This window comes from Psammomys obesus, unplaced genomic scaffold, assembly GCF_907164565.1.
Source record: "Psammomys obesus unplaced genomic scaffold, mPsaObe1.curated_primary_1811, whole genome shotgun sequence".
Classification (NCBI taxonomy): Eukaryota; Metazoa; Chordata; class Mammalia; order Rodentia; family Muridae; genus Psammomys; species Psammomys obesus.
The window spans coordinates 2,119,776-2,133,149 of record NW_026585686.1 but is presented as its reverse complement, the minus strand read 5'-3'; the positions used below and the strand labels follow the sequence as shown (position 1 = coordinate 2,133,149).

The 13,374-nt window shown below is 41.2% G+C and overlaps 1 protein-coding gene and 1 long non-coding RNA gene across 2 annotated transcripts in view; one reads left to right on the top strand and one right to left on the bottom strand.

Annotated features, from left to right (window-relative positions):
- Window positions 1-13,374, top strand: part of Adamtsl1 (ADAMTS like 1) — a 398,322-nt gene that overhangs the window by 282,191 nt on the left and 102,757 nt on the right. The window lies entirely within an intron of this gene.
- LOC129693061 (uncharacterized) lies at window positions 7,225-12,987 on the bottom strand. The gene is made up of 4 exons (XR_008722816.1): window positions 12,922-12,987; window positions 11,742-11,933; window positions 9,292-9,392; window positions 7,225-8,275 (listed from the first exon to the last, which is right to left on the bottom strand). It is a non-coding gene; the product is annotated as an uncharacterized LOC129693061 (long non-coding RNA).

The window sequence follows — 13,374 nt, the reverse complement described above, 5'->3', positions numbered from 1 at the left end:
GCCATCCCCATATCGACCTCTTAGAATATCCAACTGCTGTACCTCTCCTTTAATTTCTTGTGTCTTAACAAGCTTCCCCCACACCAAATTGGACAGTTTTTTTTCTCAGAGGAAATTGATACACAGAGGATACCAATTAATATTTTATTGGGCAGTATTCTTTGAAACCATCTGACTTATACCACCTACATCATTTCCTACAAATTTTATCATGCTATCCCTCTCTTTAAAACCCCTACTGACACCTTATGATTCTAAGATAATATTCAAAGACCTTTCACTATTTGCCCCTCACCTGGCCTTGCAGTCTCATGACCCCCATGCCTCATCCTCAGGCCGACTCAGAGCTCTGCGGTCATGCTATGATCAGGCGTAACTTGGGTATATCCCCACGTGCTTAGCTGCCATCCCCCGTTCTTGTCTCCCTAGCTAAGTATTCATGATGCTTCTTCTGCAGCACTGCCTCCAACCTTTCCCTAAAGATGTGGTTGCACTCTTTAATGTAGTTTCGCATTGCAAAACTGATCATGTTTTTCAGTAGTCTTCTCCTTCACAGGATGGCAGATCTCTGTAATATAATAACCACTTAACATTCATCTAAAATCCCCAGTGTCTAACCCAGTACCCAGTGGGTAGCCAAGTGTTTGGTAAAAGAGTGAATGAGTAAAGAAATAGGTGAAATGAGTTATAAGCATAATAAGCAATTCATGCCATGTTAAACCTGGAAAGTTAATCTTAAAAACAGAAAATAAACATCATTTTGCATTAAGGGCAGTAATATGATTTGAAATACCAAGGAAATGAACTCAACTCTAAATTAAACTACCAAATGAAACATTACAAAAAAAAATCAGTGCAGGCAGGATTTATTGACATGCTAATCATGGAGAAATCTTTGAAAATACAGGTCACATGAGCGTATTTTTATATAGAAATACAGCTTTTAAGTGGTCTCTTTATTGTATATTTCTTAAATTTCTTATAAAAATAATGAAGCCACAACCTTGCCATGAATCATGTATGGCAGCTAATATATACAGTGTAAATGGTATCTTTATTATTTGTTTTTATTACTTCTATTTTAAAGTACCCCTTGCCAGAGATTTACCTTTCATACCAGAATATGATTTTAAATGATGATTCATGAAGACAAATATTTTTCATTTAATTTTATTAAATTTCCCTTGCTTTCTTTCTTCTGTAAACATTTCCTTTTTGCATACTGCCTCTCACTTAAAGAACTGAAGCCTTACTGTGTCATCTCAATATGGTCACAAAGTTACCACAGACTTTGAAGCCTTTTCTGATGCAAAATTTCATCTTCCATGGATTCTAGAAATCTATAAACACTTTTTTATCTATACTGGAGAAATGTATTAAGCAAATATGATGCAACCTTTAGGAACAGGATCTGAACATAAATAGAAGCAGAACATAGATAGATAGATAGATAGATAGATAGATAGATAGATAGATAGATAGATAGGAAGGATGGAGCTGGTCCTCACCCATGCCTGGAATGTCATAATGTGCAGAAGAGCCAAATCAAATTGCTGACTGGGAACACAGCTTCCTGCAGTGATCAAACAGTCTGATAAAAAGAGGATCTGTCACAGCTGTTTCCTTTACGTCTTTGCAACATCTGCATTTAGAGCCTTTTCATTCACCCAATCATCAATCCAGGAAACAATGATGAAGTGCGTGTTCTTTGCCAGACACATGCTCTTTACAGAGGAGTACACAGATGAATAATTCCCTTTTCTCAGAAGATTCCTAATCCTAGATGTGTTCAGGGAGGCAGAGGAAATAGCAGACACATAAACTATGAGCATTTACAGAAGAGATAAGATACCCATCCTAAGTCAGGGTGTGGTAGAAGGGAACCACTTGCCAATACACACAGGGGATTGAGGAGGCTTAGAAGAGTGGTCTGTGAACTGGGCTTTCTAGGATACCTTAGGAGTGTATGCATGAGCAAGGAACTGAAAAGCATAGTGAGCAATGTGACCAAAGGCCTAGGCAGAAAAATCTGTGTGCCCAGATGAATTGTCTATCACAACTAGCGCCATCGCATATGGTAGAGTCTCAAAGAATAAACCAGAAAGATCACCATAGTCTAGGGTGTGAGGGCCCAGAAAGACATTTTCTAGAGTCTGGTCTTTATCTTGTGGGTGTTCAGAATCTCCCTGAAGCTTTAGGGTATGCAAACCATCCAGATGATCTTAAAATTCTTTCTTACAACTCTTTTTGTCCTTGTGCCGTTACATACTTCTGCACAGGATTGTAGAGAATTACCTTAATCAGGGCCCATCTGGGATATGCCTACCCCTTATTTTAAGTGAGTGCTTACACTACAAGATTGCTGAAGCAAGACAAATTATTTTCACCATATATTTCTTAAGTGTGAAGGAGAGCAAAAACCAGCCTATGTTTCCCCTTTATTGACACATTTAATAAGTGTGTACTGAATACCTGGAATCTGACAACTTTTCACACACAGCTTCTTGCTTATTGTTGGAGTATGTATCCAAACTGAAGAGGATCCTGTGTGCCTCAAAAAATATTTTTAATAATATTTTATTTTTATTAATTACAGTTTATTCATTTTATATCCCACCTGTAGCTCTCTCCCTCCTCCCCTCCCAAACCTACTCTCCCTCCCTCTGCTCCACCTATACCCCTCCCCCAGTCCACTGATAGGAGAGGTCCTACTCCCCTTCCATCTGATTCTAGTCTATTAGGTCTCATCAGGACTGGCTGCATTGTCTTCCTCTGTGGGCTGGTAAGGCCACACCCCCCTGAGGGGGAGGTGATCAAAGAACAGGCCAATCATTTTATGTTAGGGACAGCCCCTGTTCCCATTACTAGGGAACCCAATTGGACACTGAGCTGCCATGGACTACATCTGTGCAGGGGTTCTAGGTTATCTCCATGAATGATCCTTGGTTGGAGTATCAGTCCCAGAAAACACCCCTGTGTCCAGATTTTTTGGTTCTGTTCCTCTCCTTGTGGAGCTCCTGTCCCCTCCAGGTGTTTCTATCTCCCCCTTCTTTCATAAGATTCCCTGCATACTACCCAAAGTTTGGCTATGAGTCTCAGCATCTGCTTTGATACACTGCAGGGTAGAGTCTTTCAGAGGCCCTCTGTGGTAGGCTCCTGTCCTGCTCCCTGTTTTCTCCCTCTTCTGATGTCCATCCTCCTTGCCTTTCTGAGTGAGGATTGAAAATTTATTCCTTCCTATATTTAACATGTTGATAGATGAGGATTTCTGAAAGAATAAGACCTATTTAAAACTGCTGTTTGGGTCTGGGGATATGACTTCATGGCAGAGCACGCTCTTTAACAAGCACGAGGTCCTGGATTCAGTCTCAACACTAGGAGGAAAGCTCTATCTTAAAATCAAAATGCCGTCTAGGGGTATAGTTCAGCAGGAAAATATCTGGTAAGCATGCAGAAGCTCTGGGTTCAATTCTAGCACTACTAAATCACTAGACAGCTAAGTGGATAGCTGGACAGACACACAGATATAGTGGAGTAGTAACTGCTTGGGCTACTCTAGTCAGGAGGGCTAGGGATGAGCTCTCCATGTGGTTGAGAACGGAGTGGAACTTCAGTGATCAGAAAAGCCCAAGCAGTGTGGATCTCAGAGTGGAATGCATCAAAAGCTTTGCCTGCCTGAGGAACAAAGAAAACTGGAACAAGTGCAGCTGGTGTGTGCAGAAAGAGAAGAGGCCACAGAGACGTGCTCTTAGTCACAACTGTGTCTTTGCCTAGATGGAACTGTGCGGGGACCGTGCTTTATGTGCCTGGTACTTACATTTGTGTAAAGTTGGAAGGGGCCCAAGCTGGACAGTCTCTTAAGTTCCATCAGGGAAAGGACCAGGGTTGTGTAGAACATGCTTAGACCATGACGTCTTTCATTCTAATTGCAAAGTAAAACCATTTGAGGGTTCTACGTGTAGAAATTGTGGGATCTGCTTTATGTTTTAAAAGCATCACTCTTGCTACTGTTCATCACAGACTGAGGGGGACATAGAGTTCTCTGGGTACTTTTTACTGCCCATCTCTATGCATTCTCTCCCCACTTCCCCTCTTCAGACTGAGGGGGGTAGGGTAGCCTGTGAATACTACTCCAGTAGTTCTTTTCCTGTGCTTTCCAGCTGTGTCCAACTAGGAAGTTTGTAGCAGCCACTTGAGGGAGGGAAGAGTTTTCTTCAAAATACCACCTTGGAATATTCTGCAAGGTCCTGGCTAAGAAAACTAAGGACTCAATCCCTTAGTCTATTAAGATTGCCAGAACAGAATAGCAATCACTCAGCAGAGTACAAACAAGAGAAATGTGCCTCTCATAGTTCTGGAGCCGAGGAGGTCTACTGCCATGATGTCTGAAAATTTGGTGTCTAGTGAGGACCCTCTTCCTAGTTTGTGGATACCATTCTAGCCATTCACCTCTATAGTGGAAGGAATAGGTCTCTGGATCTTAGACCTATTCATGACAGCCTCATCCTCATGGCCTAGGAAGCTCCCAAAAGAAGCTTTTTGTTTGTTTGTATGTGTATGTGTTTGTTTGATTGATTGATTGATTGATTGATTGATTGATTTTGTTTTTGCATTGCTGGAGATGGAACCCAGGGCCTTGCACAGCTCAACTAGGAAGCATTATATCTATTCCTAATAAAATTATCTTAGAGTTATGATTTTCATGTATGAGTGAAGGCTAGGGAGTAGAGGGAGAAAATACTTAGACTATATCAGTGGGAAACAGTTAGGGAAAACGGTTAGGAAAGTTTACAGTAGTCTAAATAGGTGGTGTAGTCTATATGTTTTACAGATAATATAAATATAATATTGTTCATAAATTAATGTTAAATGAGAGATGATGAGAAAAAGAAAATTCAAATGTACTTTTATTCAGCACCCGACATCATTAAATGATTGGGAAGACAAAGAAGAGCAACTTAGAATAAGGTTAGAGTTTGGTTTGGAGGCTAGCAAAATGACTCAATGGACAAAGATACTTGTGGTCAAGACTGACAACCTGAGTTCAATTGCTGGGGCCCACATAGTGGAAGGAGCGAAATTACTCCCCAAAATTGTCTTCCGACCTTCACACCACACTATAGCACATGAGTGTATGTACGCAGTCTGTAAATACACAAAACTGTACAAATGAAACTTAAAAGGAGTTTGCTGGGGACAAGTTTAAGTTGAGGTACCCATCTACATTTTAAGTAAGCATGTTATTTTATCATAGTGAAGAAAACAAAGTCTAAAATCAAAAATTTTATCACAATAAACTTAATTCTTTGAAACAGCTATGAATAAAAAAAAATCTTTTAGTAATTCACAGAATGGAAACCATTACAAAGAGTATGGTCCGTCTGGCAGTCTTTCGGCATCATTAATCTTCATGGCTAATGGTCTAGTTATGAAAGGATTCTGAAGAAATATTAAAACTCTAAAAATTTATAACTGATCTGATTAGAAAGTCTTTCTGGTTGGGTAGAGAAGATAAAGTTGACAGGAATAAAAAGTTAAATCTAAGAAATTATATGATGGACTGTACAAGTAAAGGTGAAACTTTAGTTGTCCATAATAACAAGCACATTCTGAGTAAGTGGAATTCTTAGCCACTAATTCAAATTTGTACTGAGAACCAACTTTAGTGCTACAGTCATTTGTTGAGGCCTTGCATTCACAGAAGGCACTACTGGGCACAGTGCAGGTATGCCATGAGTGAGAGAGAAGTCCTCTAGTGGTTTATTGAATTATATCCAAGAAGTAAAATGTTTCCCTTTCGTCTAAAAATTCCACAAAAACACCCAGAGCCCCCAAAGAAGCCATAGCTCTAGGTGAGCACTGCAGATCAGTGGGAGAGTACTTCTCCAGCAGGTGCAAGGCATTATGGGGAAAATACACTCCACAAGTTGGAGACCACATATTAGTCAAAGTCAAAAGACTCCAGAAATCCTTTAGAAGGAGTTGTTTGGTTCTATGACCATTATCAAGTGTTCAGAAGACCACCACATAAGGTCTGGCAGTTCATTATATAGGACCTACGTTCATGTATATGTCAGCTCACAAATAGAAAAAGCTTAGGCAGAACAAGTTTCCAGGGTCATCAACATATAAATAAAGTATTTCAGGATGCTGGTTCCCAAACGCAGATCCTGGGCTGAATCCTACTCAACAAGGATAATCACAGGGTAGAACTAAGAATTGCCTTCCAAAGCAACCCTCCATTGAAGACATCAGAAGCCTGCACCCTTGGCCTTAAGGAGAGGTGCAAGTCACTTCCCTCAGTTCTGCAAGCAAAGAGGAGTTGCTGCCATCATGGGGAGGTAGGCTAAGCTTAGGCCTGTTCTGAAGCTGTGTCCAGAGCCCACTAGTCAATATGAACTTGTTGAGCTGGTATGGACTTGTTGAAGTTCCAGCAATGACTGGAAATGAACCAGCTCCAGCACTGTGTGGCCTTAATTGTGTAACTTCATCTCCCCAGGCCTTAATTTCTTTATCTGTTGCAAAGGAATAAGATTTACTTGATAGTGTAGTTACTAAAGGTTGTTTATTATTCCAGCTATAATTTTTATTTTCTTTATTATGGAACCCAATGTAATTATTTTATTTTTAATTTTTAAATATTTCAATGTAAATTAAAATGTTGTTCATTATTGTTCCCAACCATTTGGAAGACTCTATGTTTAAAGTCCTTCTAGAAAAAAGTCTATAGCCCTTCTAATACTTCCCAATAGCTTCATGGCCTCAAACCATTCACAGTGCAATCAAACTACACAGGAGCCAAGAGGCCTCCCTGGGCCTCAGCTTTTCCTTCTGTATTTGTGTTGTTCTGATTTGAAATGGTGGCAGCACATTAATTTGAAGAGATTCTCTTGGCTCTGCCACATTAGGAGTATCTAACAGAGAAGGGCCTAGGAAGTCATGTGTAAAAAGAAGAGAAGGTGCTCGAAGCTAGAATGAACATACCAGAATTTCTGATGATCGTCTAAAATTCGGCTTGGGCATTAGCACTCTTTTAAAGCTCAGGTTGAGACCTGTCCTGGGATCTTGCTCTGGACTCCCCTCCACAAGGACTGAGGAGTCCTTGTCGTCTATATTGAAAGAAGTAGGAAGAGAGGCTTGAAGCAACAAGTAGAAAAAAATAGGTGAAGTTTATTATACAGCAGTATAAAGTACTCTTAGGGTAAGAGTATGTTAGTCCTGAGATTTGCAAGAGAAAAACCAGTGCTACAATTCTGAGCCAAATTTGAAGCAAGCTTTAATTAAATACTGACCAGGATGGGCTCTGGTCAGGTCCACTCTCTGGAATCCCAGTAAATGGCATCGAGTCACATGCTGTAGGGGCTTTTTAAGGGCAAAACCATGCCACCGCCTTATTTCCCATGTGGTTTTGTTGTTATTCAAGAACTACAATTCCCAGTGTTCCAGGATGCTACCTTGTCCTTGGGCTGGTGAGGCTTACAGGTGGGGACCTTGACTCCTACATGCCACCCCTTGAGTTGTAACATGGATAAAAATCCTTGACTCTGTGATGGGTACTCGTTTATTTTGGGATCTAATATCAGCTTCAGAGTACCCAGACAGAAATTATCACTTAGCTGATGCAAGAGCCAACAGTAATTAGCAAGCGCAGAAGGGCCAAATGCCTTGTGATTTAGAGTTACTAACTAGAAGGAGCCTGGAAATGAACAGGACACCAGTCATTTATTTCACCTCAGGTCCCATTTTTGTAATATGTCTTTGAATACAGCCAGACTATAATCCTGAATGGTTTATATAAAAATAGTAATGTATTCTTAAAGCCATGTAACATCTCTTTTCTCTGAATAAAGCAGGCCGAGTGCCCTATCATATTGTGGAACTATTTCAGTTAATGAACCTACCTGTTGATAAATCTAGGCCCCCTTTCCAGGCATGCCAATCGGCATTACAGGTAGCCATTTTGTTCCCTATGCCAAGGAGTTTCCTTTTGACTTTGCATGTCAGCAAGGGACCACACGTTCTCTTTGTAAGCATTTCCAGCTGAAACTGCAGCATCATTGTCAGGGGCCAGGAAGGCTGAAAAGCTGGTCAAAGGCTGGGCAACTGGGTATTTATCTGGTTAGCTGACCCAGATGAAGAGGCAGGGAGCAGTCATGTATGATGGGCTGGTTTACATCAGCTTTCAGCAAATCCAGAGCACAGCAGTTTGCAATCCACAGGTGATCCCTGGATGGTGTCTGTCAGCCAAGCGGAAACCTTCTGAGACAAATATAGGCTAAAGACACAAGTTACAGTTTAGAAACTTGAAAGAAAATCTTATGTTTGGAACTTTCAGACCCTTAATCTTAGTACTTGGGAAAGGGTAGGGGTCTCAAGACTAGGAAAGAGACTCTATTCTCAGGATAGGCAGGTGGGAAGACAAGCTGTATTTATCTGGAATCCATTTGGCTTGTGGCAGGTAGATGCAAGTTTATGAATTCTTTGACTCCCTGAAGCTTACATGAATTTTTAGCTTATAAAAAGAGATAAAAGTTCTAGATATATTAACCTGTACAGAACTCCACATTGTAAAGTAGCTAGAGTAGACTCACACCTTCGAATCTTAGCAAAAACTATTGCTTGGGTTAGGAAGCATGAGCATTTTTGCCTCTGTCCAGAGAGCTAGAATGGGGAGCATCTTTAAGTCTATATTTAGACAATCAAAACATTTTTAAATCTTGAACTTGTGACTGAATAGTAAGTAGTCAGTGTTCTGCAAGCTTATCAGAACTCCACTGATCAATGTTAAAACTCCAAGTTTTTGAAATCATAGTATAATGGTAACATAAAAGGAATGAGGAATCTAAAACATTTTCCATTTTCACAGGCCTTAAAACATTTTCTTATAGCATCAGAACTTCATTAAGCTTTCATACCTTCAGACCTTTATATACCTTAGAACATTTCATTTCCATCTAATTATTTGTCAAAAACATGAGAAGTTATTGAGAACAGTCATTTCAAGGTACGTTCACTTAGTGCAAAGTTCTGCCTGAAACCCGTTTGTCCTTTCATATGAATCCTGTTAGCAAGGCAAACCTGCCTGCCTTTCCTTAACAAGAGACCTAGTAACTTTAGATAAAGTGATAAGGTGGCTGAAGTCTTGGAGGTAGAAGCTGATTTTCTGCTGCTGACAAAGCTACAGTTAGTGTGGTCATAAACGCAATCAGAAATCTGAGAAGGATGAATTACAGCAGGAATTACAATCCAAATGGCCTATGTATCAACTACACTGACAGATGAGTCCATTACCTAAGTGGCCATCCAGGCTCTTGTGGACTCTATGGCTTTGTTTTGGAGGCAGAGATACCAAGGTAGCATCAGTCTTCGGTCGCCCAGCTTGAGAGGCTTTCCTGTGGAGGAGGAACATGGGAAGAACTGGCCTTACTTTGTCTAAGCAAAGCAGGGCAACCAGCTCTCCAGTGCCCTGATTATCTACAGTGTGAGCTGAGTCCTGGCAGCAGGTGATTCATTGAGGGAGTTTTTCCCAGTGGTTAGCTTTAATGAAATCGAAGTGGAGCCAACATAGCACCCCATCAACTTCTCAGAGATCTTAAGCAGGAGGTCACTGCTAGGAGCTGGGGTCTCTGTCATAGTAAGCTTAAACATCTTAAATTCCATATTCCATATTCAGAAGATCCTGTTTAAAGACCATTATCTATTAAGTATATATAAGCTGAACAACCTTTCCTTGTTTTTTTTTGGGGGGGGGAAGGGGACTTTTGTTTTTGTTTTTGTTACTTGCTTTAGGTTACACATTGAAAACATATACAGGAGGCTAAATAAAGCTTTTTCTATAGTTAATTTCATTAGTACTTGGCGTGGATACAAGTATAGTTCTGAACATATTAAAGCTTAATCATATTGGCCAGTTTATAACAAAAATAACAATTTCTAAATTGAAGCTCTTCTTATGAACAGTCTGCAGGAAGACTGGCAACTTTACTTTCCTTGTCCTTATATCTTGTGCCATTATGGAACGTAACAGTGTCTTGTAGGACTCAGTTTAGCAAAATAACCACAGCTTAACAATGTTAGCAAGAACAAGGTGGTTAGACATACATCCTTAAATCAGACTCTGTTAGTCTGAGTAGATCTTAGGTAAGGAGAGACCCTTCTGCTAGACTGCTTAGGTCATTGTCTTGCTGCATGACTCAGACTTGATGCTTAATGTTTGGCACTCATAGCCGTGGCCCTAATTTTTAGCCTCTCACTTATGTACTTATCAATGTCACATAGTTATTAAGACATCATAATAAATATTCTATAAATTTGAAATGTCACATAGCCTTTTAAGCTTACATATTTTTCAAAGTTGTTCCTGAATATGCAGGGTTTATTGTTGTTGTTTTCATTTAAATTTTTGGTAAAACTCCAAAATTACCTCTTTAAGTTTAAAATTTCTCAATCATGTGTTCCTACAACATCAAAAATAAAGTACCTGTTTACTTTAAGAGTGAAGATACAGGCTACAGCATAATCTACACAAGGCAAAGCCAAGCTCCAACAGTGTTGGCTTTTCTAGGGAGCTTGGGTCATTCTCTGGTCTCACCCTTGGCAGTATGTATAGCCTGCCTTCTAGAGTCTAGGAGGCTCCATGACTCTATGTCTTTAAAGCCAATACTATCTGGATTACTCTTATGTTACAAAATTTGGCTACCAGTAAGGTACACTCTTATATATTAACACATGGAGGAACATCTTTAATACCTTATTAAACAAGCATTGTTTTTAAATCCTACCTTTTATAAACCTTGTTTTCAGGATGGGACTGGAATTATCACACACACAAAAAAAAATCTATTCTTGTCCAGACTATCTCAGAGACCTGTTGTCTCCTTGGTCAGCCCATACCACATAGTTGCCCATAATCAAGATGGTAGTGAAGCCGTCTTTCCTCTCCAACCCTAGCAAAGACGGCTAACAGCCAAGTGGCTGCCTAAAGATGGCAGCAAGCCACGTATTGCTTATATCCCAAAATTAAATCATGTCATATCATTACTTTAATATTATCTATGCGTAGATTTCTAATTATCAACCCATTTTGTAAGTTTTAAATTAACATTTGTTACAGGTCTTTCAGATTTTTTTTAAACATAGGAAGTTCATATAATAGTTTTAAGCAAGTAAATGAAACCAACAATTCCTGTAGCTGTTCTGCTTTGCCGTTCTTTCATAGCTCTTGACTCCAGACATAGAGACTTTAAAAACATGCTTGGTTCTGGAAAAGGGTGAGCCATAACCCCATTCTAGAGCCAGCTTTTCACTAAAGTAGAACAACATAAGCTAACTTTAATATTATCCATATTGGATAATGGATTTGGATTCCTCTTACATTAGTTCCTGTGGTCAGAAAGCTCAGAGATAAATTCTGAGCCCTAGGAGCTGGCGGCACATTCAAAACCAGTCGGAGATACACCGTGGCCACCGTACATTCAACTGAGCCCGATGCAATTCTACCTCAGCTTCCTGTTTGCCACAAAACTTAGAGGCACATCAGAAGTCGCAGACCCATCCATACACACAAAAGAGACAGAGAAATTGTTTCTACCTCCTCCAGTGCTAGCTGCAAGAGAGAGCCACGCTGGTAGCTGCTGGAGTAAATGGTTACAAGGCATGGTGCTTGAGCTGCAGCTGTAGCCCACGTTCACATGGGTGCTGCAGCTGCAGTGCTGAAGAAGGGCAGCAGCAGTGGGACCCACCTACAAGCTTAAGCACAGGGGATTCTCTTCACAGCTGCCCATTGAGCCCCAACCCTGGCCCGTGGCATTGCACTCTGCAACATAACGCTATCAAACTCCATGTCCCCAAAGCACCGGCCATTTCTGGAGTGACCTTTGGAGCAGTGATCTAGCTTATCAGTTTTATCATCCATCCAGTCAGTCACCTTGAGTCTGAAAGACAGGTACAGATAGAAGACAAGGACACAAAGCCAAAATGATAACAACAACAGCAACAAAACCCCACAAGATTATATCAACAATTGGAGTCATTTAGAGGTCCACTGGTCTGACCAAGAGAAACTCTCTTCACAAATACAAGGCTGCTCTATAGCCCTCCCAAAACCCAGATGCTAGGAACCCATCAGTAGCCAGTCCTCTCTGAGTTCTCCTTGGCTCCTGGGTACATGCCACACCTCTCTAAACACTCAGCTTGACCCCCAGTGTCATGGGATGCCCCTATGTTTCCTCAGCTCTGTTGTGCAGCCTAGATGTTAGAATCCTGTTGACAGGCGCCAAGGTGCCAGGCCTGGAATACTACTTTAGCTTCTGGTCTGACCAGGGAGTGCTAAGTGTTCTGAGGCAGGTCAGAAGAGAAAAACTGGTAGGGAACTTCAATTACCAGGAAACAGCCAGTGAGCCTTGTGATGTTTCCCTTTGTCCTGAATGGGTGTGGCGGTGTGGGGCTCATGGACTGTGCCTCCAGGGATATTGGCATGGGACTATCGAGATGGAGCAGGTTCAACCCTGGGTAATCTCAAACTTGAGTTTTAAAACCTCACACGGCGAAGAGAACCCCTGACTCAACTGCCAGGCTGCAAAACCATCTTGGCCAAGAGCTGGCCCAGCCACCGAGCAGCCATGAGCTTCTGTGTTCTCTGCCTGCCCCAGTGCCGATCTAGCTGTTCCCAGAGCAGCCACACAACTCACCACCTGACCCTTGGAGTCCTGAGCTCCCCACTGCCACCTGGCCTGGTGCTCGCAGCCCAGCAAAAAGAATAGTAACACTTACTGGAGAAAAATCTCCTTTTCCCAAACCGTAGCTGGACCAGAGATCTTGTGACACAGATTTTATGTCATTCCCACCCACCCCAGCTCACTTGGGACCCAGCACTTCATCCTTTTCCACCGAGACTGATGGTGAGATCTTCTGTCTCCATACCCCAGTGGCGGCATCCAGGAGCTGTTTCCGGAGACGCAGAACCACATAGGACCATGTTGCATAGACCTCATCAAATCCTCTCTGTTGCCAGATCGGGATACTCTGTAACCAGAACCCAAAAGCCAGGCAGAAAAATAATACAGGAAGCTTTAAAAATATATATTATTAAAAAAAAAAAAACCTTTTATGACTTACCAAAAGGATGCTTCCATAAAAATGCTTGCTATCTCCTTTATCAAGCATGGCCATTCACTGCAAAGGGCAGGGGTATCTGACAGCCTGGAGGCGTGCCCCAGAGCTTTGAATTAATACCCCACAGTGCGCACCCTGAGGCAGCAGCATACCAGTCCTGTGGTGAAAAGTCTAGCTCCAGAATTCGAGTTGGAATGTCTTTTTTTTTTTTTCTCATCTTACTGGGTCTCTAAATGTTAATCTTCAGATTCATGAGAGAGA